Below are 25,337 nucleotides of genomic sequence, written 5' to 3'. Positions count from 1 at the left end.
ATTCTTCAGTGGGCAATGTATGAATATTATCTGAGGCAGTGTTGAAAGTAAAAATAATTGAGCAAGGAACTAGTAACAATTTCCTCTTCTGTGTCTAAGATTTTTATCAGCTGCTTTCCAAGCAAATTGTTAGCCCATATGGAACCGAGTATTATTTCAGAAACATAACCATTCATTTATTAATTGAGCATTTATCTGCTTCTGTTATAGGATTCAGAAGTCTGTTGTTACAAATAAGCTAAGAGAGAAATTTGGCTCATTTTTAATGAATATTCCTAAAAAGGGGATTTCATGATCAATATAAATGTCACTGCTACTTCAGTTAGGATTTCAGAGGAGCCAGTTGTCTTGTGATTTCAGAGGAGCCAGTTGTCTTGTTGCATTCTGGGGCCATTTCCCTTTGTCCTGCAGTTAGGTTCATGCTTCCATTTAAAGATCAGCAGTGCAGACCTGGTGACTGCAGGGCAAATCAATGCTCTGTCCTCACCCCTAGCACTCCCTGGTGCAGTGCCCTAAGGGTATTTTTATGCAGCCTCCCTTTTCATGGATGTAGTTGGTAGGCAGAAAAGAAGAATGAAGCCCTAGTCAGCTCCAGCAGTCTCAGCTCTCTGTTTGCCAGGTGTGCAGCCCAGAACCACTCTCTCACATGTGTATTTGCAAGAAATAAGTAAAGCCTGTTGATACTGGATCTACTACCTAACTCACCCGGTGAAACACAGAATACAGAGGCTAATTAATTTAAAGTACTACCCCTCATAGGGTTTTGGTATGACTGTTGATGTTATAGTAGTGGTCAGTAAAGAAATGCAGGGAACAGCAAAGAAATCTTCCTGGCAAAACCCAAGAAAGATGACATGACCTGTCCCTCACACACATGTACGCACACCCACACTACCTGCATCACTTTCACACTCTGCAGTTTTCATGATCAGATTCTCCCCCTGTATGAGCCACTCTTGTCCAGACAAGGAGGTGAAACATCTAAATGTGCTGCTAAGCCCATGGACAGTATCAGCTGTCTAAGTGAAGTGGTCATTATTGTCTTAGGCAGAAATAGTGACTTGAGACCTGTTTCTCAGCCCCTTGCTTTGGTGTGTGCTCTAGCTGCTGCCTCCCTGTTCTTCTCTTTCACCTCACTGGTTACCAAATCCTCAATAAACTCATTTTACCTTTCAATTCCTGCCCCAAGGAGAGGATGTCTTTTTTTGTGCTTACATAGCACCTAAGATTACAAAACTTTGGTCCACACAAACCTACTGAATGATATTGTAGTATAAATAAACAATAACTGCTGCCTTAGCTAGCCGCTGGACTAACTCCAGTAGCTAAGGCAGATTTCCATTCTTTTCATATTTTGCATTCCTGGTATAGTGACAAAACCCAGACTTTGCAGATCCCCAGATGTAGTGGTTCATGAAGTCGTTTCTTGGTCCTTCTCATTATAGTCATCTTCTTTTGTCTGGGTGGGGCAAGGACAGGAATGGAGGTGAGTGTGTTGGGAGCAAGGAAAACGAAGGCAAAGTGAAGGAAAGGGAAAATAGGTTTAACATCCTTATATGACTCTAAGCTGCCTTGGAAGAAACTTGTCCAGGGGTCTTGGGCTATTGCTTTGCCTAGTTTTGGCCTTCTCTTCTCATTTCATTTGAGGTAGCATGATCTCGTCAGCTTTCTATGTCCGACTTCTTTGTTTTCTCTTTGGGAAACAACACAACTGGAAATGGAAACTATTTTAGAGAGAAAACTATCACGTGTTAATGTTTGCAGTGACATAGATTTTTATTCTTTCCTTGCTCACTTTTTGGAGGAAAGTCTGTTCTTCCTTTCTTCTTGCAGTCTAACATCACTTCTTCCATAATTGCTTGGTTTTAGATTTAGTGCTTCTTTTAACTGATTTCATAGCTTTTCCCTTCTCTTAACAGAAATGTAGAAAAACATTCTGTACCTTTTACCAGTTTTTCTGACAGTGCACTTTCAATTATGTTAGATTGTGGAGAAAGTGGAGATGGAAAGGACCCATTATACTTCTAGTTCATGCTCTTCATACTCAGGTTGTTCCATATAGCCTGTTCTCAAGTGTCTTGAACAACAGCATTTTAAGTGGTTCTTCTGCTCTTCTATTTGGTGTAACATTCCATGTTTCTGTAGACATCACTACTAAAAACTTTTCTTGATATGTCACCCTAATTTAGCTCCACTTCAGACAAGTCACATGCCTTTGTGCCTACAATAGGTAACTTTCTCTCTTTGTTTTCAGGAGTCTTACTCCAATAACTTTCTGGAGTGAACAGTCCAGTGCCAAATAACAAGCATGAAGATCTACCAATTCAAGGAATTTAGAGTCCTAAGCAATCCTGAATTCAGATACCAGAAAGTCGTGAGAGTGACAACTTCAACTGTGCTGGAATTATTAGGTGTTTGTGATCTTTCACCAGAAGTATAGCAGAAGTGGTGTGCACCAACTCTTCCTTGGGACAAATATTCTTTTATTTTCTTGTAACAATTTATCTTTTTAATTTCTGTCTCTTCTGTGTGCTTCTTTATAATGACTCCAGAGATGGAGGATGATACTGAAATGGGGAGAGAAAAGTAGAGTTCCAAAAAGCAAATAGGCTATCTTGCCTCCTTCACTCCTCCCTATGTATACCGTTCTGATATCGTGCTGCTTCACGTCGCTGAAAAGAATTTCCCTAGCAACTGGGGAGAGGAATTATTCAGCTTCATTTTCTTTCATTTCCCCTCAGTAGTTAGGTGAGTGATTGGAACAAAAAGCACCAAACTGTCCAATTGTTTTTTTGTTTGTTTGTTTTCTTTCTTTTTGCACACACCAGAAAAATGGCATCAGAGCATGTACAGTAACATACAGATACAAGTACATATATGAACTTTGCTGCTGCCCTGTTGGTTTTACGCTGCAGAGTGGATGCGATTGTTGGCTACAGACTCAAATGTCATCTGGGTTTGGAGTCTTCCAGCTTATGATTTCATCTTTGCAAATGCTGATTTTCAGAAATCTGTTTATATGCACTGCAAACTGAAATATTGAGTCTGAAATAGTTTCAGACATTAAACTCTAATCAAAACATTTTATGGTTGAATTATGCCTGCTTCCACTTCTGCTAGTGAACTTATGTTGTAGTATTTTAGATTAGATGGCTAACACTTGCTTGTTTGTGCACTTCCTTCACCCAGACAAGCCACCATGTTCAGGGAGCAGGACTTAGTACTCTAAAAGGCACACATTATTTCTGGAACAAATCAAACAGAATAACGCCATTAGTATTACCATTTCCATGAGAGGCTTAATGCTGGGGAATTTGTTAGTTTAAGTCAGCCGCCACCTTTAATTTGATAGGTACCTTTGAAGATAATGCAATTCCTTTAAATTCCAGGATAAATGCCATTATACAATGTTAGAGGATGGGGGTCAGTGATCTTTTGAATATCTCAGTGGGCAAAATAGGTGACGGGAAACAGTTCTGCCCACTTAGAGATTCATCCAAGTCCTGCTATAAGGACTGGAAAGACACCCATTGACTTCACTGGGAACTGGATGAGGCTCTAAACGTCAGTAAAATCAAAGAAGTCTCACAGTGAATCGGCCTATCTGGCACACATTAAAAAAAACGATTGTAAATTTTGAAAATGAGTCTTCTTGCAACGTAGGCCAATTGGTCAGCTGCAAACTTGGCACAGCTGTGAAGCATGTGTCCTGGGCAGTCTGCAGGAACACGATGTTCTTTTTCGCTTCTGAAAGCTTTGGAGACTGAAAAAAAGGAGTCAACCCAATGCTGAAGACTAAATGCTGAAATAATGGAGCTAAATACAGAAAGCAACAAATCCTTTACAAAGGTAATGCTTCTTTTGGAATAAAAGAAATTAACAAATCCCCCAAAAGTTGAAACATTTTTAAGGCAAGTGTACTGCTTCATTGTGTGTCCTGGAAAAAAGAACAAAATTCAGAGAATTCCCTGGCAGAAGCTGATGGAATTTGACCTTTATATCAATGCACTGTAGAAATCAGGCAGAATTCCTGAAAAAAAAAAATAATAGGCATGTAATTTTCATCCTTTAACCATCTGTGAGGGGAGTGAAACTCATCCAAAGAGAGGAGAAGCTACTGAGCCCTAGGCATCCAAACTGCTGTGCAGAAATGTTGCTGCTCTGTCTTCAAGTAGAAGTATGATTTTGCAGCACAGACTCCTAGTTGATGCTTTTAAAGCCTTGTGCAGTGGGTACGAACTCCAGAAAGAACACGCAGACTTTTAACTGCATACAAAGACGAGCAAAAATGGCAGTCGAATATTGTGGTTGATGTAATGTGCAAATAGAGCACAACACATGCACACTTAGGCTTGAAAGCAGCCACTGCAAAACTGGTTTTGATTGCCCTGATTTCCCACAAAGGAAGCTTCTCATACTTAGAAAGCAGGAGTAATGTCATTAATGGCAATGGAACTTCACCACAATAAAAGAAATGTGAGGTTCAGTATCTGTACCATGCTGCTAAACCATAATCTCAAGAGACCTCAAGTCTAGCGTTCTTACAGCTCAGCATTCTGCAATTACATAGCAAAAGATACTTTGGAATTTCTTCTTTCATGTCTTTGGGGGTAGACTGCACTGGTAAAACAACATATCACAGTATATATGATTAGTAACTAAATATCTCCGTGACCTAGATAGCTGCTTCTCTCCTGTAATTGTACCTTTCCAAGGAAAGTGAATTCCTGAAGAGTATAGTTGCAATTGTCAAAGGGACTTGAGAATTTTGCTTTCAAACAAAGATATTAAAAAGTCACTGTTTAAAAACCAAGTCTATGCAATTTTAAATTAGCATTTTAATTTTGGGGCTTTAGAACCCCAAAGTTTCATCTGCCTTTTTTGCTTTTTCTTCCAGCTATTGCATGTGATCTGGAGTTCTCATCCTCCTCCTCTGCTTCACTGCTGTCAACGAGTGCCTTTGTGACTGTGTTCCACAGAGACCCAGCCTGGCAAGTGCAGAAAAGTACATTAAAAGATTTTTTAAGGGTCATTTTAAAACTCCCATTTTCACTAATTCAAGCTCTTTTTTCAGTGATAGAAATTGACCTCTAGTAGCTTAAATTGACTCATAGATGCTAATGGTTCATTTCCACCTCTGTTTCTATGGAAATGGATGTCAGCCTGGAGAGGGGGGAATGATTTTAAACATACGCTTCATAAAAGCTGTCACCTACCTGATGTCCTTTTTCACTAAAACCTGACTTAGAAAGGTTTCTGGTAGCAAAAACAAAGCACTGCTGCTAGTTGAGGACGGGGCACCTAAATGCATTTTTCATACATAAACAAAAGAAAATCCCAAGTCCACTGGCTTCTAGATCCGGATTTGTCATTGTCTTGCATCCTGTGCAATAATTCACCGTATCAGAAAGTGTATATAAAACACTATGAAAGTAGGATGGGAGAATAAAGCATTACCGAAGTGGGATAAGATTGCTTTGTTCCTGCACTCAGTGTTCTTGTAAAGAGCAAGGCATGATGTGAAGGAAAGGGGGGAGAAAAAAATGGCAAATTTTAAATATCTCCTCCTAAAGGGAGCACAGACATTGTTGGGCACCTTGGCTCTCCAGAGAGTTTTTGCAAGTAAAGTCTAATGCAAGATTTCTTTCTAAAAGCTGTTGGCTTGCAGCAACATTTCCTTAGGAAGAGCAATTTTTTTTTTCTGATTCATGGATAAAATTCTGTTTGGTTCAACAGATACCAGGATTTATGTAACTGAGAGCAAAATTTGTCCTAAATATACAGATGAAGTGTAAAAGGCTTCCCCCTCCCCGCCCCCCAGCAGAAGGTTGAAAGAATATAAAACTGATTATGCTTCACTGAAAGAATCCCATCCACGTCTGTGATTTGTGTATACATGTGAATGCATGATATCGGTTGCATATAAAATACTGAGGAAGGATAACATGGAATGAGTATTTTCAGAGATTAATATAACAAATAGAAGTCACTCTTCCACTTTTCTAATTAACTTCCCTGGCACACTGTGCAGAGGCAGATAACACCTGTCCTGGCATGTGTGCTATTTCAGCAGATTTTTGAAAATTGCCACACTCTTGTTTTCATGACTCTTTGATGGGTTCTCCCATTGGCCATCACCTGTGTTTAGGTTATTTGAGTCAGATGTAATCTAACATGCAGCATGCATACTTAATATCTGTAACTGGGCATACTGCAGAGTCTCAACAGTATAGCCCCTGATAGATTTAGCTTACTGACTGTTTTGCATAGTGCATGACCCATGGATTCCATATGTGGTTCTCATTGTCCAAGGTCCTGCCCTTCGTGCCTCTCTCATTGCATACTTTGTCCATCCACTCCATTGATCAAGTGGCAACATACTTCATTGAAAATAGAGCGCTGACCAGTTTGTACCTGGTTTGAGCAGCTGACTTTACATTGATCTTAATGCAAAGAAATCTTTTTGACAATTTGTTACAATAACTTTCTCTGAAAAAGACCTTTGTCGTGGAACAGTTCCCACCTGGAAGAATGATGCACCATTATGCGGCAAATTTGGATTTTCAGTTTCACTGGGATGGACTGGAAAGAAAATTCTTTCCTTGTTGGATTTTTCTAATGCTTTTGGAAGTGGGGTAAGAAAAAGAACCTTGATTTTTTTTCCCAAAAAATGCTGTGGTGTTATCTGAGGTAATGTTTCTTTTCATAAGCTACAGTCCCTCAAGAGATCACACCTCTTTCGCTGAGCTGCTAGGATGTATCACAAGAATCCCTGATTATAGTACCACAGAGAAAACTGAAGTCCCAGGGCATGAACATGGTTAGCATCTATCAAATTTGGCAATGGTGAGAAAAGGAAGGATTCAGCTGAAAACCAACAGCGTATTTAAAATGATGTTGAAAAATTGTATTAGTCAAAAAAACAGTTTTCTGTTGAAATGAAGTTTGGACAAAAAACCCCTCTCAACCAGCCGTATCTGAAAGGCTAACACTCTGCTGATGGCAAAGTATTTGGTTGCTACTTTTGTACAGATGGCTGCATAACATTCACAGAAGGAATGATTCTAGGAGCCAGTTTTTCAAATGTCATCTTCTACATATGTAAGTGCCTGCATATCACTTGTGCATGCAAATGATAGACCTAGCATTTGCACATCAAGCACAGATCAGCTTTGGGCATTATCCTACAGATGGACAGATAAGGTGTGAATTACATTTATTCAAAGAAAGGCAAGCTACAAATCCCTTTAAAAAGGTGGTCTCTGGGTTTGGCTACCCTCAGCAACATAGAGCTGCTGAGGTAAACAAACAGTTACTCCTACAGATTTTTGTGAAGAGAATTTTTTCATCCTCTCGGTATGCTCTTATTACCCTGTTTTCCAAAGATCTGGTACCGTTTGGTGAGGCGTTGCATTGCAGAAACCAAGACAGTTTTTAAAATTAATATTGGCATGGTTGTCAATAATTACCCACTTACCTCTGCATAAAAATTGGCAGGAAGAAAATATGCTAGGTCCATATTAGGAGACTGGATTATTTAAAAACATTTTGTGATATCCTTGTCTTTGTATCTGTCAATAATGCATCTTTGGCTGGGAAGTTGTTACCTTATTTGTGCTTCTGATTAAATATAGTCACTGTGTGATGTAAGGGCGGGTTTTTTCAGTCTACTTATTCCTAGAATAGATTTCTTACCAGAATAGCTAAGACTAAGAAATTTTGGGTCAAGCTCTCAGCAAGTCTAAACTGGTTCCATTGCCTTCTATACCAATTATTGAGTCATAGACTCGAAATAAACAGCTTCATTGAGACTCACAGTAATTTACAATAGTGTTAAACTGCTAATAGGCTGCTATATATAGATGTGCAACTACAAATACGTTAGGTGGACATGCATCAGATATCACATTGAAAGTTTTATCACTGCTTCACTAAGTAGTAGAGAAGTAGTGAGGTTTCACTCTTACTTACTGGTAGTAGCAGCAGTTCTGCAAATAGCATCACTTTAAATGCATAATGTGCAATAAATTCCCTTTTGCCTGACTGATTTTACTTAGTATTTTTATTTCAATGGAAAATGTCACAAACCTTTTCTCTGTCTAAGCACAACTCTTTCCATGTCTTCTTTCTGAATTTGATGAGAAAAGGGAGGCAGAACATATAATTTTTAGTTTTTATAGATATTTATTGTTAGCCTTGCTTCAATATTCTCGGTATTTTTTAAGGTACTCAGTTAATTGTGCCTTATTAGTTCATTTGCTGGCTATTTGACACCAATAATGTTAACACGGGTGAAATAAAGTTCATGGAAAGTATTGTATTTCCAAAAAACAGACAGCTTAGCAAGTTCTCTGCCAGTCCAGTCATATGACAAAGGGGGACTTATCATGACACACTTGGTTTTCTAATTAGAGGTAAACCTCATAGTAAGAAGTGAGCTATCTGACTGTTATAGTACTGCATTTTGGCTCGTGACCCATAAACATGTTTGTTGGCATTCAGATGTATAAACAATTAAGAACATATATAATCAACCATGAAGAAGAAGAATTGAGTACAACTTTTGTTTGGATTCTGTGGGAGCTCAACTCAGATGAGTATTAGTTTTCTGATTAAAGGCAACACAGTTGTTTTTACTGGTTTTAGATCTTTGCGTGTGCGTGGCTAACTTAAAAAAGACAATGCCAGAGAGACAAGTTTCAGAAGGATGGGTGCATTATTATTATTTTTTTATATTTATGAAATTGTAGGGCTTAAACAATGTAGGGTGTGGAAGACACTGAAGGAAACCTACTTCTTCTGAGCTGAGGGAGAAGGACCAGAAGACCCGAAATAGTAGACAGTGAGTAAAGTTTTCGTAGAGGTAGTAACATGTCAACCAATGAAGCATGCTGCTATCAAGCTGGATGTAGCAATAGCTAACACAGCTGTTTGTCTTCTGAATGAAAGGAATGAAATGAATAAAATGAACATTTCCCTCCTGTCCTTCTCCCCACAAATAGATTCAGAAAAAAGGGCCTTGGGACTTTCCAAAGTCCCTTTGAACTTAAATCTTCAAGGCCTGTTTTTTCTGTCTTTCAATTTCTGTAGCCATCTATATAGTGAATAGCACATAATCTTTGCTCAGAAAACTGCCAAGAAGTGGAGAAACTGGGCCTCATTTTTAGTGATGGATAATTTTCAGTGGGAGAGAATTGGACCAAAGAAGCACTGCAGGACAATTAGCATTAAGGCATGAGCTTCATGTTTCACTACACAGTCATCTCCAAAGAGTGGAATTTGTAGTGTAGTGCATACTGCAATTCAGTTCTTAGCATCTAACAAGAACATTTCTTTCTGCCATTATCCCTAAAGTCTTATCTCACCATGCATTTTACTGAACATGGAAGACAAACATCTGACATGGAACAACGAAAGCATGTTTCTCCTGTTTCAAAGCAAAGTATTGGACTAGATAATCTCTTGAGATCCCTTTCCTATCTCATTTTCATTGATTCTATTGTTGCAGGCAACTTCCCAGTGATCATACAGTTTTCTTTGAATGATGGAAAAGCAAAATTACAATAAATTAAAATTAAAGTCCTATCTAATTTTCATTCAGAAATTTACTAGTCAGAAAGTGAAATGCAGTTGGAAAGAAAATGGTCCCTGTCTCTGCTTGGATCAATATCAGCCTGTTGCCAACAAATTCATCCTTTGCTGTGGCGATGCAGTTTATTCTTTTTCTGGTGCAAATCCTAGTTCAGGTCTCTTTTGCTCTCCCTTGCCAGTGACAGATGATTGATGAATTGATATTTGACATATTTGCAGCTAAGTAAATTGAAGACCAGTTTGTACTATAACATGGAACTGTGCAGCAGATCTGAATTCTGTGCTGGGCATATAATTTCCAAGATAAGAGACTCATTTCGGTTTGTTTAGTCTACCTTTTGCTTATGGAATATAGGCATCCTCTTGTGAAGTAGCTACGAAAGATGGAATTGTATCCAAGAGCTGGCAGCTATTCAGAAGGGACACCATAGCATCATAGAATCATAGAACAGTTTGGGTTGGAGGGGATCTCTAAAAGTCATCTAGTCGAACGCCCCTGCTGTGGGCAGGGACATCTTCAACTAAATCAGGTTGCTCAGAGCAAGGTCAGGTCCAACCTGACCTTGAATGTTTCCAGGGATGGGGCATCCACCACCTCTCTGGGCAACCTCTGCCAGTGTTTCACCACCCTCAGCATAAAAAATTTCTTCCTCATATCTAGTCTAAATCTACCCCCCTTTAGTTTAAAGCCATTCCCCCTTGTCCTGTCGCAACAGGCCCTGCTAAAAAGTTTGCTGCCATCTTTTTTATAAGCCCCCTTTAAGTACTGATAGGCTGCAAGAAGGTCTCCCCGGAGCCTTCTCTTCTCTAGGCTGAACAACCCCAACTCTCTCAGCCTTTCCTCACAGGAGAGGTGTTCCATCCCCCTGATCATTTTTGTGACCCTCCTCTGGACCTGCTCCAACAGGCCCATGTCTTTCTGGTACTGAGAACTCCAGAGCTGGATGCAGTACTCCAGGTGGGGTCTCACCAGAGCAGAGCAGAGGGGCAGAATCACCTCCCTCGACCTGCTGGCCACGCTTCTTTTGATGCAGCCCAGGACACGATTGGCCGCCTGGGCTGCGAGCGCACATTGCTGGCTCATGTCCAGCTTTTCCTCCACCAGTACCCCCAAGTCCTTCTCGGCAGGGCTGCTCTCAATCCCTTCACCCCCCAGCCTCTATTGATACCGGGGGTTGCCCTGACCCAGGTGCAGGACCTTGCACTTGGCCTTGTTGAACCTCTGGAGTTTCACATGGGCCCACTTCTCGAGCTTGTCCAGGTCCCTCTGGAACTAAAACTAACTAACATGAATTCATCTTGAAGTTACCAAATGCCAAGACAAGTTATTGTAAATCCTGCCAAATTTACTGAATGCTTAATACATGTGGTAGACACAAACCAGGCAGCATTCTGCAGGCAGACATGCTCTTAGAGTGCAAAGGCTGCTCCTCCTCTTTCCCGTGCTGTTGCTCCATATAGTGGCTATAGGAACACTGAAGTCTCGGTGACATTTCAATGTGCGTAGCCTCTCCACATACTGCTGAGTTCCAGGTTTCTTATAGACACATCTTGAAACAGCAGGTATCCTAGATCAATAGTTACCGTCCAGATTTCTTGAATTCAAGTTCTTTGACTCACGGGCGGCTATTAAAGACTTCAGGACAGTTTCAGAGTGAAACATTTGTAGTAAGGTATGGAAGAATGACATTCTGAGATAAATGTGACATAACTCCTGAAGAAAGGTAGGTATGGGTCTGTAGATTGTTCTTTTAAACAGCAGTTACAACATCCTTGTCACTGCTCTTCAAATATGAAAAAGAAATAATGCCTGAAAGTTTGAGCTGAGCAAAATGAGCAGCAGTTATTTTTTCCTCATTAGGTAGGGAATTCTACTGTTCTACTCCTTGGACTCTATAACAAGAAGGAAATGCAGGTATGGAAATTTTACAGTTGGCTCAGAGAGAAACTCAGAAGTGGAAATGTGGCATAGGAGAGACTGTAGATAATTCTTTTTTTCTTCTGTATTTCCAATATGTCTTGAAGGTACAAGAAAAATGTCATGTTTTGTCCTTGAATTGTTAGGTGGATTTCAGCACAGAGGTGAGAGAGGCAACAGCCAGAAGGTTTAGTTTCTTACTGGGATCAGTCTCACTCCATACTCATAAGAGTGACTGCAAATGCCATTTCCTAAATTTTTAGCATTCATTTTTACTACCCGACTTCTGTGACTTGTATCTCTTATATTCAGACCCTAGTTTTAACGACTGCATAGGCCTTCACCTTTCTCTCACATACGTTTTGCTGCATTATGCCTCTAATTGCAAAGCAAACAGCTCTCTCCTTACCTGACACTGTTTCCTCTTTCAGAGGATATCACCCCTCATTCAGTGGCATGACTTTATAGCCTCTATAGTCAGTCCCAAAACAGCAGTCTCCTTTATGTTTTTCTGTACTCCTGGAGCTCTTTAGAACTTGTTCCTGGGAGTGGAATCCAGACTAATAAAATTCCAGAATATGTGAGGTTTATAAAGAAATTAAAATACTCTCATCTGAAATACTTAGAAGGGTATTTGCCAACACTAATTGTAGGCATGCACAGATATATACTCTTACCATCTCTTTTTGACTTCTTTAAACAGTTGATCCACCCACTAGAGTACATGAATAAGCCACTAGTGTAAAACTTCCTGTGTTCACAGCATGCATTGGTCTGCATTTTAGCAAACTCCATTTGGAATCTCATTGGCAGATGCTCCTGGGGCCACGTAGGTGAGAAAATGCCTACAGTAGACTTCAACTTTTCCCGAAGAGTTTTACAAGCTTTCTGGTGGGAAGAGAGTCATACGTTGCTTTCACTGCCCTATGTCCAGTTTTAACAGTATTTTAGTAAAAGAGAACTGAAAGAAATTCACGTATCCAATCATCTTCACTTAAACCTATGCCGATCTTCCAGTGGTGGACAGGAACTGTCATTTAGGAACTGCTATATTCCTCATTTGCTAGCTGCTGTCCCACAACTACTTCAGCCTTATAAGCCAGTTTATGGCTTTGGAAATGGAAAAAAAGAGATCAAACTGCAGATATAATAATCACTGAGTGATAAGCAGATTTTTTTTAATACACTGTAGGTTGGACAAAGAGAAAGCCTTTCTTTTTCTGATAGAGGACAACTTTTTTGTCCTAAATTTGTGCCAAGGCTGGGTTTTTTATTCAGGTTTTTTTGGTCTGTTTGTTTTAATTTGTCAGCTGTTTTAAGTCAGAAATGTCAAATGACCAGTCTACTCAATTTGGTTTGCTTTTGTAAACACGATTATAGATTCTACTATATCAGGTCTTTGTGATCTTGTTGCAGGGCATAGGTAAGGCAGAATGAAGCCTCTGGATCTGGGAGGCTGGTGAGCTGCACATGTGCCCCACTGTGTAGGTTGCATGCCAGGCAGGTTTCAGGGTGTACAGGAAGATGTAAATCCCATGCCTGTTCACTCAGGCTTTGTGCACAAAGGGATGGATTTTTATTAGAAGCAGATGTTTGCTCTAATATGAATTGTTCAACACACCTTATTGCACCTTCAAAGAGCATAGGGCCTTCCTTATGTTTCTGCAGCAATGGAAGGACACCTAGTCTCAGCTCTCACTGCAGGGCACTGTACAGCTCACTGACCATATTTCTGCCTCAGATTTGCTACTGTTTCTTAAGTAGATACTTCTCTGTTTAGATTTTTTTCCTCTGGCCTTGATCCCATCAGCAGGATTTTCCATTTTCAGCCTGCAGCAGAAGGCTGCCACAAACTATGTTCAGCTTTCAGGACACGTAGAATGTGTGAATCCATCGAGCTTGTCAGGTGGAAGAATGGGGCTTCAGTAGGTTTAAATAGATGCTTGTGGTGGGTTGACCCTGGCTGGATGCCAGGTGCCCACTAAAGCCTCTCTATCACTCCCCATCCTCAGCTGCACAGAGGAGAGAAAATATAACGAAAGGCTCGTGAGTCAAGATAAGGGCAGGGAGAGATCACTCACCAATTACTGTCACGGGCAAAACAGACTTGACTTGGGGAAAAATTAATTTATTACCAATCAAATCAGAGTAGGATAATAAGAAATAAAATCTAAATCTTAAAACACCTTCCCCCCACCCCTCCATTCTTCCTGGGCTCAACTTTACTCCTGAATTCTCTACCTCCTCCCCCTGAGCAGCGCAGGGGGATGGGGAATGGGGGTTGCGGTCAGTTCATCACGCATTGGCTCTGCCCTCCTTCCTCCTCAGGGGGAGGACTCAAAACACTCTTCCCCTGCTCCAGCATGGGGTCCCTCCCATGGGAGACAGTCCTCCACAAACTTCTCCAACGTGAGTCCTTTCCATGAACTGCTCCAGCGTGGGTCCCTTCCACGGGGTGCAGTCCTTCAGGAACAGACTGCTCCAGTGTGGGTCCCCCATGGGGTCACAGGTCCTGCCAGGAGCCTGCTCCAGCGTGGGCTTCCCACAGGGTCACAGCCTCCTTTGGGCAATCACTTGCTCCAGCGTGGGGTCCTCCATGGGCTGCAGGGGGATATCTGCTCCACCGTGGACCTCCATGGGCTGCAGGGGGACAGCCTGCCTCACCATGGTCTTCACCACGGGCTGCAGGGGAATCTCTGCTCCGACTCCTGGAGCACCTCCTCCCCCTCCTTCTTCACTGACCTTGGTGCCTGCACAGTTGTTTCTCTCACATACTCTCACTCCTCTCTCCAGCTGCAGTTGCTGTTGCACAATTTTTCCCCCCTTTCTTGAATATGTTATCACAGAGGCGCTACCACCATGGCTGATGGGCTCAGCCTTGGCCAGTGGTGGGTCCATCTTGGAGCCGGCTGGCATTGGCTCTCTTGGACATAGGGGAAGCTTCTAACAGCTTCTCACAGAAGCCCACCCGCTACCAAAACCTTGCCATGCAAACCCAATACTTTGCTATAAATACTACTCATAAAAAAGGCTGTTCCTATTTAAAAAGTTTGTTTGAAAAATGTCTATGCTTTACTGGCCCTAAAAAATAAAATTAATGTAGAATTAGAATTTCAAAGCAAAGTGGACTATTGCCTGTTCCTTTCTGCAACAGGGCAACTGTAAGTTATGGAGTTTTAGCCACTGAAGAAACATATGACAAGACAAGATGTACTAACCAACCAACTAGAAGATGGCTTTTTAAGTGCTGACTCTCTAACTGAATTTGAAAACATCCCCAATAAAAATATGATGGCCGGAGGCCAGAAGTACAGCTCATCAAGAGGGGTGGGAATCAGACTGTAGAATGAAATAAGACAAAACACATAAAATTTCTTGTGGAGTAAATTCTTAAACCCCAAAGGGTTGCTTTTATCACTGTGTTAATTTCAGTGTTATCACAATGCTTCATTATAATTTGGATTTTTTTTCCTAAATAGAAAATAGGATGGTTAACATGAAATCCAGTTGCTACTGTAGAAAACTGCAGAAACACAATGAACTCCAAATGAATGCTTTCATTTAATTGGCATGTTTTGACAGATCATAAATCAGTGAGGAAGTTTCACATCTTCTGTAATAGCCACTGTACTAGTAATCATTTTTGTCTATGTACCCTAAAAGCCAGAAGGCACAAAAGTGGCCTCCTGTTTAACATGTCTCCTTTTCTCTGGATCAGACTACTTGGAAGTGTTTGCATCACTGAATAGCAAGCTCCAAAAGCAGAACTTCTTTCACTTAATTTTATAATTTATAATTTCTCCCTTAGCTGGAGTAACTTTTGAAAGTAAATCTGTCTAGGCTTTTAAAAGTTCTTCCATCACTGAGCTATTACTGATTTCACTAACACAATAGCAAATTGATGCGGAAGGTGAGAAGTTCCCTCAACAATACCAAGCACTGGGCCTCCCAACTACAATGATTTTTGCAGCAGTGTAGTTGCCCTGTGTAGCACAGCTATCAGAAGCAATTGCTTCCAGAATGGTTAAGCTGTTCTACAACAAATATCTCTTTGTAGTTCTGGATGTTTCCAATGTCTGAAACCCTGTTTGCAAAGGCAAGACAACTCCCGTTATCTGCAGGGCACGATACATTTATCTTCCCTTTGCAAATTAATTGGAATGGTGGATAGAAAGTATATAATCTCCATTATTTGGAAAAATGTGTAGTCAATGAGAACCTAACTTGTTCATTTGTAGGTAGAGCTCATAGATGCAACTGCAGAAATTGGAGCTGGAGAATGGAGATTCAGGGTCCAGTCCCCACCCAGTGAAGTCATTGGCAAGTATCCCATTGCTGTTGTACAACTAGACACCATCTAGCACACTTCGTATTGTATTTAACTTTCCCAACTGAATGAGTAACAATGAATGGCTTGAGTCCCTGGCTTAGTCAGTTCTGAGGTAGTATCCAAAATTAGCTTGCTCTTCCTGCCTGTCCATAGATAATTAAAGAACAGCTACATCAAATTCAGTTGCCATGAACAACTCCTTGGGGATTGAATCTACAAGACCTACATGGCTAAGTGGATGAATCTGGCTATACATCTTGATAGAAATCCCGGATTGCAGGTACTTACATAAATTCCTGTCACCTCTATCAGTGTGAAGTACGTACAGGTCTGGGTATCTGGGCCTGAATCATCTAAACGGACAGTTGCAGCAAACTCTGCGTATGTAACTAAAGCACAAAGCCTACGCCAAGTAGGTTATTTAAGCTTCCATCCTTAGTACAGCTGACTTTAGTATTTCACATCTTCTTTCCCCTGATTGAAATCAAAAGAGACACCTTTTGTAACCTGCATGGAGATAATTGAATCCATCTAGCAGCATGACTTACAAATTACTTTGTTCACACAGGGCAAATCCACATCAACTTCTTTGTCCCTGGACAGAGGCAATGCTAGTTAAGCATCAACATACCTTTGAGGTCCATACATAAGGTCCTCAGCTAGTTTCCTTTTAAACACTGCCCTTACCCCAGTGCAGACATTAGCCTTTCTACGTGCTTGGGGGTTTTTGTGACTTGAGCTTAAGTGAGTATTTATTAAGTGAGTATTTATTTTTTTTTAATACTCAAAGCCAAAGTACTTTGAAACACTTTTAGATCTTCCACTAGAACCATCAACCACAGTTGCTCATTGCCTAAAAAAGAACAGGGTCTTAAGTTTTCAAAGCCCAAAGATATACTCACTAAAAGAAGATCTAGTTTAAAGTTTCCTGTTCATATTGCTTTCACCTGCTTTTCTCACTATCTCTTATTAAAAAGGTATTTTGGCAAATGTAATTTACCCAACTTCTCTTCAAGAAACTTTTGACAGCTAGCTAATAGAAAGTATAATTGAAACTTTCAAATGCTTTGTTTTTCATGCTATGGCATTTTAAATTGATCTTCAATTATAAAATAAGGCCAACAATAAAATACAACTTGTTTATCATACTTCTAAGCCAACACAGGTCTTTCTATTCCTACTTCCAAATATTTCATATTTATTTATTTATTTATTTATTTATTTATGTTGAAGAAGTTAATAAACCTTTAGTAACACTGTTACTCAGCTTCTCAATAACTGTTACTGTTACTCAGTAACCTCAATGATTCTATGATTCTATGATTCTATGATTCTCACCATTCCTTGTCTGCTCCATGTAGTTCTTAATACAGAATTGCAGAAACAGCATGAATGATGCATCACATCAGCCAGTGATAGTGTTATAATTTCTTGGTGACTTATTAATACAATTCATCAGCAACATACATTCCGTAGCTTTGTTTTCTTTGTAGTAACAGTAGTTGAACAGGATTTGGGGTGTTCTCTTGGTGAAAACCGTTGGGATGTTTTCTGGGAAAGAAATACAACGTCACTTCTTGATGTAAGTAAAAACTGGATTTCAAAAATGCTCTGAACAATGCAATGAAGTTTATTGGCCATTAGAAATGCTTAGCATTTGTTTTAGCAGGGAGCAGGATGACAACGTGAGAATTGTTCAGGCAGAAACCGATGGAATACGAAATTTTCTTCCTCACCTCATGTCACACATACATTATAAACATTCATAAAAATTTTTCTCTTCCTCAGTCATCTCCTGTTAATGCAAGAAGACTCATATTTTTTCTAATGATTTCCTTTTATGCAGTCCACAGTAAAGGACTTAGCTGTCAAAAGGGAGGGATTGTGCCAGCAGTTAATTGCAAGTACAATAAAGTTCCTTGCTTTGAAGGACCCAGGTTCTCCAATCTATTCTATATTGCATAATGTTAATTCCACTATCCAACCCAGTACACAATTCAGGAAGTAAAAACCATGCCCTAATCCTGAACTTTCAACTAAATCATAAACTAGCCTTTCCCGCTCCCTTCTCCTTCTCCCTGCCCACCCCCCCCACCCCCACCCCCCAAAAAAAAAACAAACCACAACAAAACAACTGAAGGGGAAATGTGTATTGCTGTTTCTCTGTCATCAGCAGGCACTTGTGATAAACACTGGTGGAGTGTGCATCATTACCCCTTGTCATCCTGTATGTGGACAAATGCTAACCTTACTGAAGTAACTAACGTTACTTCAGCAATGCAAGTGACAGATCCAAGTGGTTGAGCAGAAGCCTACTGTGGGCTAAGGCTTTCCAAGCTGGCAGTGTACCCAGCAGTACTTGCAAAGCAGAGTGTAAAAACCATTTGATATTGCACAGCCAGTACTTTTGCCCTGAACTAGCAACTGTCTTCCATGCTCAGGTCAGTGATTTTGTCTAGTTCAGCACCTCACTTTACCTGGAATTTTCCTTACTGCTATTAAGCTGATAGTGCTAATTACATGCAGTGTAGTTAAGCAGACAACTTGAGATGGGACTTAAAAACCTAGGAATCAGTCTCCATGTAATTCAAGTATATGAATTACACTAAAGTCCTCACCAGGTACTTGGACATGTAGGATGAAAACCTCTACAGAGAGCTGGAAATCCAACTGGAGCTGGCCTCAGGTGTATTCCCCAAAGCTAAGGCTGTTCTGGATTTAATCATTCCTCCCAAACTTCAGTTTGCTATTTGACAGCATACTGCACAGAGTCTAAAGCAATACCCTCCTCCCCAAGAAGTTTTGATGTTCTGTTGTGATCGTGGTTCACACTGCACTGCTGCTCAGCACAGAAGGGAACTCCCTGTGTGCCAGCCATGATGATATCTGAGCAGCAACACTTCTCATTTTGTGGGTTTCCTATCAACAGCCAGCAGTTGCCCACTGGCCTCAGAACACACCTCACCAGTACTCAGCCACATGTCTCCACGTGAATACTGCTGCTTATCTCAGCTGGCAGCAACAGCAGCTGGTTTCCCAATCCAGCTGCAATCAAATGGGTTGTTGATCAGGTATTATAATCACAAATATGGCAGTTAATGGCTGACAGACCCTGCAGATGCTGCTGCTTTTTTCCTCCTTTGGTAGCTGTGCCATAGGGCAAGGTGATTTTTTTCCCCAGACACTGTGAACCCCCGCATACAGCTCCATCCTGCTTTCTGCATTTCTTGCTGCTTCCCCAGGCATCCACCTGCACTCTGGATCATACTTCTTCCCCTGCTTACCTTTGCTCTTGTTCCATGTCAGCAAGACTATTCCTTGATACTTCTCCTCAGCTGTCCTTGTTCCTTGAAAGCTTCCTGTAGGATTGAATGTATTTCTCTCAGTCTGTCCTATAAGGGGGACTAATTAGTTCCCCAAAGAATCTTACCTTTAAATAAGAAGCCCCTGATGTCTTTGAAATCAGACACAGAGATCAGGTTTTCTCACCTAACTAAAATTTGTCTTTCATTTTTGGTTTCACATAAATTGTATGAGTCTTTCTGTACTACCCTTCTGTCCAGGATCACAGTATGCAGGCAGACACCTATATTGTCTCTGCCATAGGCTGAGGGCTGGCAGCAGGGCCTCAGGCAATTGGTGATCCTTCCTAGTTTCCCAGCAAGGTAATAAAAAATTTTGGTTCTTACTTTTCATCTTTCATCTACATCCCCCAGCTTGCTGTGTAGATAGGCTCTGATCTCGTTTCATGTGTCTGCAGAAGCACTTGCTGAGGACTCGAGGTGGCCACTGAAGCTTTTGCTGAAGTCTTTGTTTAGCGACAGTAAATTTAAAGCCAGAAAAACAGCCTAGGTTCCAAAAGGGGTGAGTAAGAAGGACCTGTATTTGTGGAGGTGGGTGCAGGCTGTACCTGTAAGTCATTTTGTCTTTCATAAGAAGGTTGCACGCTAGTTCTGCTGTAATTATTCCAGGCAGAACTGCAATAAAATCATAGTCCCAACAATATTATAATATGTTTTACAGGAATAGTTGCAGATATTTTCTATAATGGCGTCTATACTGACACAGTTGTGAACAATTTCCAGTTCATGCCTCTCAGCCCTGTTTTAATCCCATATCAAGGCAAGACACAGACTTTGATGGGAACAACTCCTTTCCTTCCCTCTTCCAGTTCTTATAACATACCTCAGGCAGCAGTTATGCTGTGCTCCTGGTAGATTCCAGCCTTTGGCATTTATCAAAGTAAGTGTTCCCTTGTAATTTACTTGGTGACATGACGTGGTTGAATGACAAGCATGACATGCCTTTCCTCCAGCCGGGTACAAAGCTAGCTGAAGCAGGCTGCTGAGACGCTGGATGTAATACAACCATCATGCTAAGGAGTTTATCAGGTTCCTGCTTGCAATGATAGCATGATGCAACTTGCTACAGACCTGTGCTACACACTAGCTAAAAGCAAGTTGCTGCTAATTAATCAAATTATTTCAGGGAATTACAATCTCTGATCTTTGTTTGCCTTACCTATGGCTCAGGCAGAATGCAGGTTCCTTCACCTGCTCTTCTTAGGAAATGTCTTTGTCCATTCTCCTCTTAAGAAATCACCCCCAGAACTCAGCCTACACCCCAATTCTAGTTAAAGTCCACTAGCACCTTTGGTCTTTGGGGAAAAGAAACAGTCTGCTTCTTTGAAGAGCCACAGAATCTCCTCTGTAACGAACTAGTCATGAAGATATGATTGCTATATGCTACCTCCCCTGTCTGTTTAATCATAACTATAAATATCTTTGTATTCTCTTCCATCCAGTTTGGAAAGAGTTACATTGCAGAATAATGTTCCAAAACCTGTAACATCCCACATAATTTCCTGCCCATATGGAAAGTCAGTTCTCTCTGTTCTTTGCCGATGAGTTCTTAGAAAGCCAAAGCAAGATAAGAATGCTGTTTAAACATATTTTGCGTCTAGGAATAGTAGGAAACAAAAAAATCTGTAGAAAACCTTCATTATGATATAAGATCAAACCCTACCCTTTGAATTTCACTAGGAGCTGCCTTCCCCTTTCTCTCCTTTGCTGCTGCTGCAGGCTGCTTCCTAGGAGGCTAATGAGCCCCAGGTGACCGTGACCTTTGCCAATTGACCCTTGCCTCTCCAGCCTGTAGCCCTAAGACCTTCACCCTGGTCATACCCTGGCAATAGACCTTGCCACATGTAGTTAACTCATCAACCCTATACTATATTTGAAATCCTTTTATTAGATAACAGCATTAAAAACAGCACCAACAGCAAATACTTTCAGCAAATGAACTATAGATTCACTTTTAATTAAGATCTGTGCTCTTAAAGGCAGGAGTTTCATTATTCATGGAGTGAGAAATTAGTTAATGAGTTGTAATAATATATTGGTGGGAAAGGTTCCTGTTGCTTGTGCCGCAATAGACACTGGAATATTATAATATATTCCTATATCACATATGGTAACCATAATATGCTGGAAGAGAGCTGTATCTATTTTGGTCATCCTTTGTGCTTGACAGCTCTCAAGGTGACACCAAATTATTCTTCTGATCTTATGGATTCCTGTGGAGCTGCTTCTCAAACGTTGATCTAAGACATGTGAGAAGAGTTTCTCTTGAAGTAGTATTGTCAGACAGCATATGGAAGTTAGACTAAATGTAGCTCAGCTTTACTCTATGGAATCAGATTTGTTAAGGGATGATCCAAAAACCTCAATTATCTGAGTTGCAGGTGTTTGAGCTCTGATATGTATGTTATGAATACATATGACCAGCCAGCTTTATTCACAGAGTGAAGGCTGACACATTTCTTGAGTGTACGTACCATCTCTAGAATAACACATAGTCTTGAAAATATATCCAGTTAATATTTTCAGAAAACAGAAGTGGTGTATGTGGTGCGTCCTCTGAGGAAGCATATGTTTGAGCAAACCTTACTGCCTCTCAGAGGTCATCCATGACAAATGATAGGAGGTGTGCACATCGTGCCTTAAATGTATTTCAGAGTAGGAAGGAGTTTCAACAAGAATGAGGTAAAATTTTCAGCTCAAAGTATGCGTCACATGAAAAACTGTGTATCTGACAGCAATCTGCGTTTGGTGTTTCACGTGTATTCAGTATGAGGTGTGTTGGGAGGCAGTTAGGAAACTTGACTCAAATGTGGTGAGATTGCTGATATAAGGTGAGGATTACTAGAAAAGCTGCATTAACGTGGAAAGGCAGCACAGCCCGTCGTCAGTCACTGGCAACCTGTTGATAACCAGAAATAGTTTTGCAGGACTCCAGGGGGCCTTGGCCTTTTAGTGATGCTAGTCAGTTCAGAGCATGGTCATACATAACACAGTGCACAGTAGTCAGCTGAGAGCTATGTCTTCCCTAATTAGATATCTGAATATTTTTTAGCATTGCTTGAACAAGATGTATGTAAAACTAGCTGCTCTAACATACTACTGTGAAGTGAATGTTCCTTTCCTAGAGAGTATCAAAAACTTCTTCACAACAGGAAGGGAGGCTAGTACTTTCAAGAAACAGTAGAATTAGTTTGGAAGGTTAGCGAGGGAAAGAGCATTGGTCGGTAAAGACCAAGCAAATGGATGCGATATGAAGGACCGGACTCGGAACTCAAGCTCAACAGCAGCTGTGAGCTAAGGGATGTGAGAGGTAACAGGATCTAATAGGTTGTCTACAATGAAAATTAATTCACCCAAAAGAAAATCAAGGGAATCTGAGATAAAAAGAAATGGGAATAATACCTGATTTTATGTAACCAATTTTACTAGAGCTGCTCAGAAATTTCCAAACTGATCTTCTTTTTCTATTAAAAAGTGTGAAATAAATAGCATGAAATCAGCTCACAGGAAAATACTGATCTGGGAATCTGGGGACAGACTGGGAACTTTTCCTACAAGGATAGCTGCAAAAGTTGCCTGCCAGACAGACTTCTCGCAGAAGTTTGCCAGTTTGCTCAACTGTATGCTTAGCCACCCACCTATAATGCAGCCTCAGGATCTTGACCTAAGTTTTAGTAGGTTGGCACCCCTGGAAGTTCCCATCCTGTGTGCTGCCCTAGAGATCAGCAGTCCAGGGGTTTTCAGATTTGCTAACTGCAGCTAAGTGGCACCTAAGAGCTGTGGTTGCTTCTGTTGTTGGTAGAAGTTTGATTTGAAATATCTGAAATGAAATGCCTGTCATGATTTCAAAATGAAATGTGGTGGGAATTTCCCCTTTCCAAAGAAGCTTTGAATTTTCTGAAGACATTTTGGAACAACGTGGAATATCTTTCTCTTCCAATATTGTAATACCTTATGGAAAGGAAATTCTTACTTTCATCAGCTTTAGCAGTTATATAACAGAATGTCCAACACTCCCCCGCTCACTTGCTTTAGCAACAAAGTGGAGTTGTATCAGAAGATAAACTCGGCAGGGTTAGCAATACAGGCCATGCTTGACTTCACATAGCTTGCCTTACGGTATTTTGTTTCCACTTTTCACTTTATTTTTTCCTTAATATGCATTAGTCATGTCAGATTAAAAACCTTCTTCCTGAAAAGTGAATGCATAGCCATTGGCAAGCAATTAGCAAACACAAGAAAAGACAAAGGCACCAGAATGGGGAAAAGGTGACTTATTTAGGGTAAATGTAGGCCAGGAAGAGAAGTTGCTTTTGAAAGGATGCTATGATGGTTTATCAAACTTAAACTTTCTATCCATTACCAGCTACTACATTTATTAAGTCCTAAGCACAACTTCCTTTCCTAGATTTGCTTAAGCAAACTTAAAGAGCAAAAGGTAAGGGGAGATTGGACCTCTGAACTTTTCTGAATGGGAAGAGGAAAGGGGTAAATATTATTACCAAATTAGTTATATAAAAAAACCAAACAACAAAACACAGAAGAGTTTCACAGATCTAAATACTGAACCTTTAAATAAAGAAACAAAACAAGTGAAATGCTAAGTAAACATAATTACAGCTGGAAGCCCCTCCCCTAAATGCATCATATAGTCAGTCACATTATCCTATTTTGGCTAGGATAACAGAAACCTTTGAAAACTCTCGTAGTTCTCTGTGGTGAAATCATACAATCCATATCGTAACATGCTGTGAGCTGGTTACTCATGAATGCATGAAGGTTCCTGCTACATTAACGCAAGGTTGTTTTCCTGTTTGTATGCCTACTGAGAATCTGGGAAAGTCCCTATCATTTGAGCATCCCTCAAGGTTGGACTTCTGACTTGGCACATCCGACGCAATTATTACTCAGTGATATAAAAGAGTGCCAACAAAGATCCTTGTTTGTGTCTGGGTTGCAATCTTAAGCAATTGACGTTCTGCAAGCGGCAATGCATTTCACTGCTGTACAAAATGTAGATCACAGCTGCAACGGCTTTTCATCCTCTCTGGCTGTAAAGAATGTTAGAAGGACAGTCTGAAGGTCGTAGGTCTAAAAGAAATCCTTCGTTTTCAAAGTAAAAAGAAAACATAGGTCAGCAATGAAATCAAGAGCCTTTCGAGGTCAGCCTATCTCATGTCCTTCCTGTTTGTCAAACAGTACCTTGTTACATTCATGAGGGAAAGAGTAATCTCTTTTACTAACATTCAGGCTTTGTCAAGCAGGTTGTAAGCAATACAGATCTTGCAAAGGGCACTCACTCCAACAGCTATGCAACTACCTTCTATGTCTGACTGGACCCCAATCTGGAAAAATGGTGTGGGACTAATTCACCTGATTTCCACGTGTCCAAACATAAAGGGAAACGCAGTGGAACATATATATCCTATGCGTTGCTTTAGCCATGTATGTTTCTCATGAGGAATATGCAATGAAATTAAACTTATGGTCGAAAGAGAAAGCAAGGGTATACTTCTGGTATCTCTGATCCACTCAAGGGTCTTTCTTAAAAGCTGTGAGAATTTGTCCAAACAAGGTGATTATCGTTTCACAGTAAGAGGGTAATTCAGATGCTCATCTCTTTCATATCACTGGTAATATCAAGAATTAAGGCATGAAGTTGCCAGCAATATAAATGTTTGCAGTCTTGGTTCTTTTCATGAACCTGAAGGAACGTTAGTTTCACTGTCTAGGAAAATAGATTTGCTCTGTATTCACTGTGCAAGAATTTTTATGTTCTGTGTCGCATAGTTATGATGCTGGAAACACAGGGCTGTGTTGCCCAGCTTTTTGATGGAGAATTGCATCAGTATTCTGTGATTCTGGACTCTCAGTTGTAAGTAGAAGAAAAAGGCTGGAGCTGTTACCATTTCTAATCTTTCGTTGTTTTCAGCTTCAAGGAAAACAAATCCAGTGTCAGTGTACACAGATGAAATAAGATTCACAGGCTAATAAATGCTTTTGTTTGCTGTTGCAGTCAGCCACTGAGCACTCCTGTAGGACAGTGCAAATATAGGCTCTGTGTCATATTATTGGCTTTCAAGGCACGAGTATAGGATTCCTCATAGTGTTAAAGCCTTTCACAGTAAATGTCTAT

The sequence above is a fragment of the Aptenodytes patagonicus genome, chromosome Z (assembly GCF_965638725.1).
Source record: "Aptenodytes patagonicus chromosome Z, bAptPat1.pri.cur, whole genome shotgun sequence".
NCBI classification, from domain to species: Eukaryota; Metazoa; Chordata; class Aves; order Sphenisciformes; family Spheniscidae; genus Aptenodytes; species Aptenodytes patagonicus.
This window is presented reverse-complemented; position numbering follows the sequence as displayed.